Source organism: Dipodomys spectabilis, unplaced genomic scaffold (assembly GCF_019054845.1).
Source record: "Dipodomys spectabilis isolate Male_0828 unplaced genomic scaffold, ASM1905484v1 ptg000274l, whole genome shotgun sequence".
NCBI classification, from domain to species: Eukaryota; Metazoa; Chordata; class Mammalia; order Rodentia; family Heteromyidae; genus Dipodomys; species Dipodomys spectabilis.
In genome coordinates this window covers 3,054,758-3,064,805 of record NW_024870951.1, presented here as the reverse complement: position 1 = coordinate 3,064,805, position 10,048 = coordinate 3,054,758, and positions in this window count along the sequence as shown.

The following is a 10,048-nucleotide window of genomic DNA, read 5'->3' as shown; positions in this document are numbered from 1 at the left end:
GATTTCAAGCTCCATGGTTGGCCAATAAATAAATAAATAAATAATTTAACAAAATTAAAAACTAAAGCTCCCTGGTTTGGAATTTCTGCCAGTTTTATTTCCTGGCCTGGGATTTGAACTCAGGTTCTTGGTAAATCTGTAGCAATGTGAGTGAAGAGTTACCACTAGTTGAGTTCAAACCCCATGCCAACCAAAAATGAAAAATTAAGTCACTGATATTGGCAGGGGGAGCTAGTTTTCAAGATGGGAGGGAAGGGATGGTAATGGGAATGCAAAGGAGGAGGCAACAATGCTCAATAGGAAATGTCCTCATTTCCTTGCTCATGTAACTGTGACCCCTCTGTTCAACATTTTTACAATAAAAAATACAAAAAAAGAAACATATTAGTTTTCAGAGAAACACTTTGGGGGATAAGGGAAGGAAATATGAATAGCTGTACAAAATTCTATGCTACCTATTTTTAATTTTCAGTATGGAACTGAATAAACATAACTGCTTCCATTAAAAAAATTAAGTCACTGTCTTGGAACTTGGGCCAGTATTTCTGCCATTGCTAGGATTTGAGCTCACCATCCAGGTAACTCTTTTGCAAGGCAAAACTCACTATCCTTGAAGAAAAGGAATTCAGGCTAGAGTTCCCAGGGCCTGAATGAAGGCCCTGCAATGGAAAAACAACATTTCTATACATGTGTAATGAATGTATGATATATACTTACATATGTATGTTAATTTCATATTATGATTTTTATTATTGATTTTGTATTTTATTTTTATTTGATTCATTTATTTATTGATTATTGTATTTAGTATTATTATACACATAATATTTATTACATTTTGCACAGCACTTATAAAATTATACACAATAATTTAGGACATTGACTCACTTTTCACTAATATTTTATTAAGAGTTGAAATATAATACATAATTAAATGGAGCCATTTGTCACAGTCTTCACATGTTTAGAGTCTCTCTCAAATATGAGCTTTTTCTTTTTTTTCTTTTTTTTTTGGTCTTTCTTTTTCTTTTTATTGTGAAAATACTGTAGAGAGGGGTTACAATTACATGGGCAAGATAATGAGTACATTTCTTATCAAGCATTGTAGCCTCCTCCTTTATTTCCCCTACCCATCCCTTCCCATTCTCCCTGAGTTTTTTCTTAGCTTTGCACATCATCTTATAGAGATTTCTTTAGATGATTTATACTCAGAAGCCTTTTCCTGAGGATAGGCAAATTGAAGGATAAAATTTTAAGGGTGGGGCTAGAAATGTGGCTTAGTGGTAAAGAGCTCGCTCCCTCAGCATGCATGAATGCTAGGGTTTGAATCCTCACTGACACATACTCATGAAAAGCCAGAAGCTGTGGAGTGGTTCAAGTGGCTAACCCTAAGAAAAAGAAACACAGAGATAGTACCAAGGTCCTAAGATCAAGCCCCAGGACTGACAAAAACAATAGGCCAGATGCCAGTGCTCACACCTGGAACACTAGCTTCTCAGCAGGCTGAGAGCTGAAGACTACAGTTCAAAGACAGCCTAGGCAAAGCCTGTTAGACTGTTATCTCCAGTGAACCACCAAAAGACCCCACCTGGCGCTGTGGCTCTAGTGGTAGAGTGTTCACCTTGAGTTGACGGGTCCAGGGACAGTGCCCAGGCTTGAGTACAAGACACATAACTGGAACAAAAGTGAGGATTAATCAAAGTACTTTCCTATTTGCTAATTAGGAGAACGTTCTCTGGAAAATGAACACTGATGTAAACCAGAATTGGAGTTAGAGCTCCAGGTTCAAATGTAGCAGATTTATATTCCCAGCCTCTTAGACTCTAGCATTGTAACCTTGTGTCCTACATGGTTCTTAAAGGTCCATTGTTGAAAGGCTTAATATGCTTCCCGAACCCTATGTGATAAGCAGTTGACTTGTATTGTCAATGTCATTACATTTCTGAACCTAGCCCTAGCTCAAGAGGCTGAGGTCTCAGGATCACAGGGTGAAGCCAGCCAGGGCAGAAAGGTCTATGACACTCTGACTTCCACTTCTGAAAGGTCAGATGTTCAAGAGCTTCCTGTGTTTCCCTTGATGATGAGAAGCTACTTGCACTCTAAATGTTCTTAGTGGTCTCGAGCTATAGAAGCAGGAAAGAAACATTATTGAACCATCCTGGGTTTAAAAGAAGTTATCAGGATCCAAGCCCTTGAACTGTTTGCAGAAAAACTCCAGTGTAACACTGTAATTGAAGGACATAAAATGGTTGCAAAAGCCAGGCTAGGTGCAGAAACGTAGGCCTACAGGATTAGGAGGCAGAATGTACACACTCAACAGGGAAGTCAGCTGCAAAAGCCAGCAATGGGAGGAACCCTGAAACATTTGTTAGAGTTACACCAGGGACAGGCTTTTCTCATCCTCTTCAAAAAATGACTGATTAACCTTCTTCCCTCAGGTGAAGGGAGCCTCAGGCTATCTTTAGGGGAAAAATAGAGAGCCAGTTTAGTGGGGGAGAGGGGAGGAACAGAGAAGAAAAACCCTGCTCTTTGGTCTTAAGAAATGGGGTTTTGACTGTCCATCTGTCAGATTTAAAGACCATTCTTCTTCCTCTGCCAGTCCATTCTCCTTCCTTCATTATGCACATCATTAATGCAAATTCCCAGTCCAAGGAGAAGCAGGGCCCTTTCTCTTCTGTCTCCAAGCACCTGAGTTAGAACCTGGCTCTACCCTCTTGGCTTTGGGGCATTTGGCTGCCTGAGAAGTGGGAAAGAGACAGTCTTCCTGCTTTGTGGTTGTGTGAAGGCAAAGCTGGCAGCCGGAACATTGCAGAAGGCATCATGACTGGGAATTGTTCCTTTCATTCCTCCTGACATCCAAGACCAGGTTAATCTATCATGTTTCATTCTGTCTATAAGTTTATCTGTCTATTTTTCTTTCTATTTATCTATCTTTCTTTCTATCTATTATCTATCATCTATCTATCTATCTACCCACCTAGCTACCTAGCTACCTACCTACCTACCTACATAGGATTCGTTTGCCAGGTCCAGCCACAGCACCAATTCTGGCTTTTTCTGTGTATGTGATACTGAGTAATCATACCCAGGGCTTCTTGCATGCTTGGCAAGCACTCGTTCACTAATCCAAGTCTGCAGCCACATCTTTTTCTTCATGGTAGTTTTTACATAAGTATGCTACCATTTTACATCCCCAAATTTAATTTTCTGAATACTAGTTATTTCTACAAAACCTTATCTTCTTTTCCCCTGCCTGATTTGTGGCTGTTCCTACATTGGCCTCATAATAAAATGTAAATAAAGACTGCTGAGAGCTTAAGTGTGCATCATATAAGGACATAGGCCTGAAACCCCAGAAGAGAAAAGCCATGGGCCTGAAATAAAGAGAATGGTGCAGTATGTGCAATGAGCATATCTGAAAAATGAACCAGTAATCAAAAGGAGAAGCATTGCATATGGTCTGTTTGTACTCAGGGAGGTCATATACATACATAAGTAGGTAGTGGACTGATACATAAACTTGGCCTTCTCTTTTTGAAAAGAGAAGCCCAGTGCTGAAACACAGGGCCCAATGCATTGCTCAGATGTTTCCTACAAGGCTGAGGCTTTACCACCACCACAGCTCCACTTCCAGCCATCTGGTCATTAATTGGACATAAGTGCCTCCCAGGCTTTCCTGCTTGGTCTGGCCTGTGTCCCCTGCTCGGCTTTCTCTCTCAAAGCTGGAACTTTAGCCTCTGGGACACTGCTCCACTTCTGGGTTTCTGGTGGTTTATTGGCGATAAGAATCTCACAGACTTTCCTGCTCAGGCTGACTTTGAATTGCGATCTCTCCAGGAGACTGAAACCAGCTTTTTCAGGGATTCCCTGAAATTTCAGGAGCCCCTCCACACAAAATCTTAGTCTAAATCTCGGGAGGTACTAGAGAAAAACAGAAACATGTAGATGCTTCTAGTGTGTTCTAGATAATGAAGATTGGAGACACACAACACTCATAATTATTAGATCATTTTATAGGCAAAAGGAGCAATGCAAACAGTATGAGGATTGCTCCAGCTTTCGGTTCTCTCATCCTTAGAAAGTAAATTCACTGCAGCTCAATGCTAAGTGACAGAATTGGCATGTAATGTAGACATTAGCTGCCAAATCCTGTGACACTCATTTCTCACTTTTGGCTTCAAACCTGTGACTAGAGGAGAAGATGAGGAGAGAAAATCCTTCTCAGAGAAAAAAGCTATAAAGAACATTGGAAAGCTTTCTTATAAATTCAAACCACTGGAATGACCCTGTTAAGAAGTCAGATTGTACAGATTAAAAAATGAAGAAGAAAAGAAAGGCAAAAGCCAGTGGTGGCTGACTATAATCCCAGCTCCTCAGGATGCTGAGATGTACAGAATCTGAGTTTGAATCCAGCCAGCATAGGAAAGTCCATGACACTGTTATTTCTAAGAGATCACAGAAAAACCCAGAAGTGGGGCTGTGATTCAAGGTTAATGCAATACCCTTGAGTAAAAGGAGCTCAGGGACAATGCCTAGGCTCATAGTTCAACCCCAGGACCTGCCCCCTCAATAAGAGCCTGTACCTCCATGTCTCCTTGTATATGGATGTATTCCTATAGGTGAATCTCCAGAGTAGCTATTATGAATTGCACCAGTCTAGAAAATTTGTTTTCAGTTCAATGATTTCATAACAGAGACTCCTTTCACGACAGTGCATGTTCCGGGGCTTCCTTCATTGTTCCCAGTGTAGCCTGAGGGTTTCTCTGCATCCCAGCCCTGCTGGGAAAAGTCTCTCTCATTGTTTCTCTGCATCCCAGGCCTGCTGGAAGAAGTCTCTCTCATTGTCTGGATATGTAGACAAATGGCCTCACTCCTGTTCAGCTGTTTAACAAACAACTCCATTTGTGCCAGTTAGTGATGATGAGTGTAGGCAGGCTTTGAAGGCCAGGAGAAAAAGGCCTCTTTGTATCCCAAGCGATCCCTCTCCCCAGTGCTCTGCTTTGACAGGAAGCCTTCATTTGTGCCACCTCCCATGGCAGGCCAAGTCCTGTGCACTTACCCTGCCTTTGTGAGACTATATTCCGGTGTTCAGATACAGTGCTCAATATAACTAAGGAGACCTTCTGGCAGAAAACTAGGGCACTGAACCTAATGAAATGTTTCATTGTTGGAGATGATGGGCCTATGATGCCTCTCCCAAGTTTCTGGAAGCTTGGGAAATCCAAAAACATGTCAGATATCTCAAAGCTTCCTGTCATCTAGGGCTGGTGAAGCTCATCAGATATTGAAACTTTTGACCTCTCCTAATTAGGCCCTGGGTGGCTAGGCTTGGGGGTTGAACAAAGGGCCTGGGTACTGACCATGACCTCAGGGCAGAAGCCCAGTGCTTTACCATTTTGTGTCACAACTTCACTTCTTGTCTGTGTGTGTGTGTTCGTGTGTGTGTGTGTGTGTGTGTGTGTGTGTGTGTGTGTGTGTGGCTGTGCAAGTGCGCATATACCAGTCTTGGAGCTGGAAATCAGCACTGTATCTAGTTTCTCTTGTACGAGTATAGCCCTCTCCCAATTGAAACACTGAGCCACTGCAGCCTTTTTCTAGTGTTGTGGTCCTGAGAAATAAAGTCCAGGGTTTCATAGATGCAAAGCACTCTACCCCTAAGGCACATTCCCAGCCCTCTACTTCAGGTTTGTTAGTTTGTTTCTGTCTTTTATGTTGTTGTTGGTTGTAGGAGTTGAAGTCTGGGCCTGGGTGCTCTCCCTGAACTCTTCAGCTCAAGTCTTGTACCCTACCACTTGAGTCAAAGCTCCACTTCATGTTTTCTGGTGGTCCATTGGAGCTAAGTGCCTCAAAGAATTTCCTCCCCAGGTTAGCTTTAAACCATGATACTCAGATCTCATCCTCCTGAGTAGCTAGTATGACAGGCATGAGCAACAAGCACCCAGCTTCAATGTCAGGTTTCTTAGTGGTGAATTGGAGATAATAGTCTCATGGGACCTTTGTGTCTGGGACAGTTTGAAACCCAGATCCTCAGATCTCAGCTTCTTGAGAAGGCAGGATGACAGACCTCAGCTATCGACACCTAGGTGGCACTCTGCTGCAAGGGGGTCCTTGGCTCCACGTGGAGGAGTGCTAGCCATGTGCCCAAGAGGTAAGGGTCAGTGCCTAGGCCCCGAATTCAAGGTTCATGACTGTGAAAAAACAGAAAGAAAAAAAAACACAATTGTCTACAGGAGCCAACTTACTAGCCTTCAGTAGTACATAATTTTGTCCCTGCCATGGGGACATATCTGAGCCTCAATATTCTTGTCTGCATAATCATCTCAGTTGTGGAGCTCTTACAAGGACCCAATGAAAGAATGCACCTGTGAAGGACACAGCACATGGCACTCTTTGCATGACTCAACACACAGCATCTTGTGAAAGACCCAGAACACAGCACCCAATGCAGAACTCAGCACACTGCACCCTGTGAAGGACTCAGTACATAGCACCATGTGGAGAACTCAACACAGAGCACCTTATGAAGGACTCAGCATTTAGCTCTATTCCACAAGCTGTTATTAGAATTAGGGTGCTTTCATCAGTATCACCATTCTTTGAGGAACATTTCACAAACCACACAAGTTCACATCTAATGGTTTATTGTGGTGGTGTTTTTTTTGGGGGGGGGAGGGGTTAGGCATATGGTTTGAACTCAAAACATGGAGATTATACTCTAATAACATTTGCTCAAGGCTAGAGCTCTACCACTTGAAGCCACATTTTAAAGAGTCTCACAGAATTCCTGCCAGGACTGGGTTTTAAAGCCCCTGAGCAGCTAGGATTATGGGGGTAAGCATGTTGTGTCTGGTTCCATGGAGCTGGTTGCAGCGTTTATATCTGGCTAAGTCAGGTTAGGTGGCAGCTGTCAGCACCAGACTCCTAGCTTGCTCTGTGATGTGGTATTTGAAGTTCTGTCCTAGTATAGTTGCAGTTAGAACATTCTACCTTTTTGTGGCGGCAGTCCTGGGGCTTGAGTAAGGGCTTAGACACTGTCCCTAAGCATTTGTGTTCCAGGCTAGCACTCAATTGATTGAAAGACCTCAGAACTTCCCAGTATTCTGTTTATATGGCACTGAGGAATCAAACCAAGGGCTTGGTGCTTACTAGGTGAGCACTCAACCACTGAAACCAGGAGTGACCAGAGATTGCTGTATATAAATATGATATAAACAGAGAGATGTCTGTATATTATTAAATTATAGATAATATTACTAGCAATTATTAGGTATGAAATTATGTCTCCATTCAATGGTGTGTCCCAGTGGAACAATTAATAAATCATTAATTAATAATTACTCTATATCTTGTTATTATCCATACATATAATTACATATTTTATAGAATGAGACAGATGTCTATATATAGTTAAATTATGCACTATGTGTTACTATCAATTAGGTATTTAATAATATCTCCATGTCATTTTTATTCTGTTAATGCTTAAGAAAATATTAATTAAACTTAATCCACCTCCTATAATTACTGTGTCTAATTTTATCCCAGAATGATTCACTATTAATTCAATCTCTTTTTCATTTATTTTAGTGACAATTATTCCACTTATGACATTTTTTACCTTTATGACATCCTATTATATAGTATATAGATTTGCACCCGAATTATACATCCTACCTGACACTGAGCACTTTCAAAGAAAAGGAAAAATGGGTCCCGCTCAGCTTCTTACTCCAAGATTCTATTTTTGGCAGTGCTAGGATCTTGACTCAGAGCCTAGAAGGCTCAGTTTATGAATGGGTGGTTGTCAGCAAAGCAGCCTCTAGCCAATTCATCTGCCAGGCAGTTGCCAGGCCCTGAGTTTGAGCCTTGTATGTTGACTCCATATTGCGCTTAGTGTAGTTATTCATTTAATTTTTTGTTTTATTCATTTATTTACCATTTATTTTATTGACTTATTACACGTGGAATAATTACTACATTTATTACATAGCATATAGATTTGCCTATGTATGAAACTTCACACCTGACACCCAAGATGTTCACAGAAAAGGAAAACGTGTCACCATGGGCTTTTTACTCCACACTTCAATTTTAGAATTTGTGAGTGCTGGCATCTGAACTCACAGCCTACAAGGCTCAATTTATGAATGGATGAATGTCAGCTTGGCCAGCATGGGGCAGATGGAGCTGACAAGCAGTTCCCAGCACTGAGATCAAGCCCCAGGGGTTGACAAAATAAGAACAGATTGGCATGCAGATGGTAGTACACAAAGCAGTATGGAGGTTCCTCAAAAGACTCCACATAGAGCTCTCCTATGACCCAGCAATCCCACTTTCGGGCATTTACCCAAATGATCACAAACAAGACCATACTGAAGCTACCAGCACAACTACGTTTATTGCAGCATTATTTACCACAGCTAAGATATGGAACCAACCCAGATGCCCCTCAGTAGATGAATGGATCAAGAAAATGTGGTATATACACACAATGGAATTCTATGCCTCCATCAGAAAGAATGACATTGCCCCATTTGTTAAGAAATGGAAAGACTTGGAAAAAATTATATTAAGTGAAGTAAGCCACGCCCAAAGAAACATAGGTACCATGGTTTCCCGTATATGCAATAACTGGTATATGTCTGAGTCAAGCAGAAAAGGTCAGATAAGTTGATGTTAGGGGAATAAACCCCAAGATAAGTATTCAAATTTTTTTGTTTTTTTTTTTCCTTTCATGCAATTGTTTCTAACATATTTACAAGATGATTTCTATGTTGCATTGTATGCCCCTCCCCCATGCTATAACCCCTGCTTTCACTGTATTTGATGTTGGTATAATTTGTGGAGGGGAAGGGATACAGGTGGACCCATTGCAACAATGAGATGTACAATTCATTATGTCGAAAAACGAACTTTACAAGTTTGGTGCGGAGAGCGGGGCAGGATCTGATGGGGGTGACGGGTAGTATGGGAAGGGATGGGAAGGAGAAATAAAGAGAAGGCAACAATGCTTGATACAAAATGTACTCTTTATCTTGACCATGTAATTTTAACTCCTCAGTAAGGTATTCTCACAGAAAAAGCCCTGAAAAAAAAAAAAACAATTAATATAGATCTTTATAGAGTGCTAAAGGTATCTATACATTCTTCAGTTATATAGATTACATTCTTACCAACTCTTGGGTATTTATTATGCATCTAAGCAATTAATATGACTGTTTCCATCCTTAATGAATTTTTAATTGAATCAACCACTGTTCTGAAACTATTCCATCCATGGAATTAAAAGTATTCTTTTAATGTGTCAAAAATATTCATTAAAATCCATTGGTCTCCTAAAATCACTCTGTTTAATTCTATAGTAGTATCTTTCAGGAACAACTAATTCAACCTTGACATTCGTAAAATTCCATCAGTATTCCTATGAATAGGAATGAGACCTTTAGGATTTCTCACCATTGGTAGGGGACAGGAACGGGCTTCTAACACAGGGCTTATATTGCCGAGATGGCCTATGGCTTCCCTGGTAGTCCTCTAGCCTTCAGAAATACCAGTTTACAAACAATTTTCAGCCATGCCATTCAAATCCAGGATGGTTACCTTGCAAAGAAGGCAAATGTAAAACTGGAGCCATCTGCAAGTTGCCGGATTTTTACCTGTCTTTTCATTTTTTTTCCTGTCAGTTTTGGGGCCCAGGAACTCAGGTTCAGCTGTGGGTACAGTGGCTGCACCCCAGCCTAGAGTGATCAAGGCTGAAGCAGAGTTGCCACTACCTGAGTTCAAGCCCTGTGCTTGGCAAAACAAAAATAAATAAATAAATTAATTAATTAATTGATATATTTTAAAAATTGTGAGGCTCGTTGGCTTGGAATTCACGCCATTTTTTCTCCAGGCCTGGGATTTGAACTCAGGGTCTGGGTAAATCTGCCGCATTGTGGGGGAACAGGAAGCTCACTGTGCTGGAGGACAAGAAAGTCAAGCCTGTTGTCAGGGCCTGAATTCAAGTCCTAGCACTCGAAAACAAGTAATATTCATATAGATTTTAAAT